Here is a 769-nt window from a genome sequence, read left to right on the forward strand (position 1 = left end):
TCCCCCTGCTCGCTCTCTGCCTCTCTTTCTCAAAATAAAATAAAGACATAAAAATTTTTTTAAAAACAGTAAAAATAAAAAGGATTTGTAGGGGAGCACCTGTGTGGCTCAGTTGGCTAAGCATCCGACTTCAGCTGAGGTCAGGATCGGCGGTCAGCACAGAGCCCGCTTCGGATCCTCTGACCCCCTCTCTACTCCTTCCCAGCTTGCCAGCTTGTTTCTCTCTCTCTCTCTCTCTCTCTCTCTCTCTCTCTCTCTCTCTCTCAAAAATAAATAAACATTTTTTAAAAAAGGATTGTAGGGGCACCTAGGTGGCTCAGTCAGTTAAGCATTCAATTCTTAATTTCAGCTCAGTTTATGAGACTGACCCCTGCCTGGGCTCTGTGCTGACAGCATGGAGCCTGCTTGGGATTTTCTCTCCTTCTCTCTCTCTCTGCCTCTCCCCAGCTTACACACTCTTCCTCAAAATTATTTAGCATTAATGAATATATAAATAAAAAGGATTGTAAAAAATTTCCAAAGGAGCATTCTCCTTTATTTCTCTTTTTCTCATAAAGTTTTCACCTTATGATTCTTTATGTGGGGTTTTCAACTGCACAGGTGTGTTTTAGCACGACTTCTTTATAGAAGTTATCAACTTTTCTCCTGCCATTTAGCCGGTGATATGTTCTCCTTCATTCCTATCAACATATAAACATGTTCTTTTTTTTTAATCCTCTATTTTACTTTCCCTACCTACCACCACCAATTTCCTCCTTCCCTTTATCTT

This window comes from Suricata suricatta, chromosome 14 (genome assembly GCF_006229205.1).
Source record: "Suricata suricatta isolate VVHF042 chromosome 14, meerkat_22Aug2017_6uvM2_HiC, whole genome shotgun sequence".
Lineage (NCBI taxonomy): Eukaryota > Metazoa > Chordata > Mammalia > Carnivora > Herpestidae > Suricata > Suricata suricatta.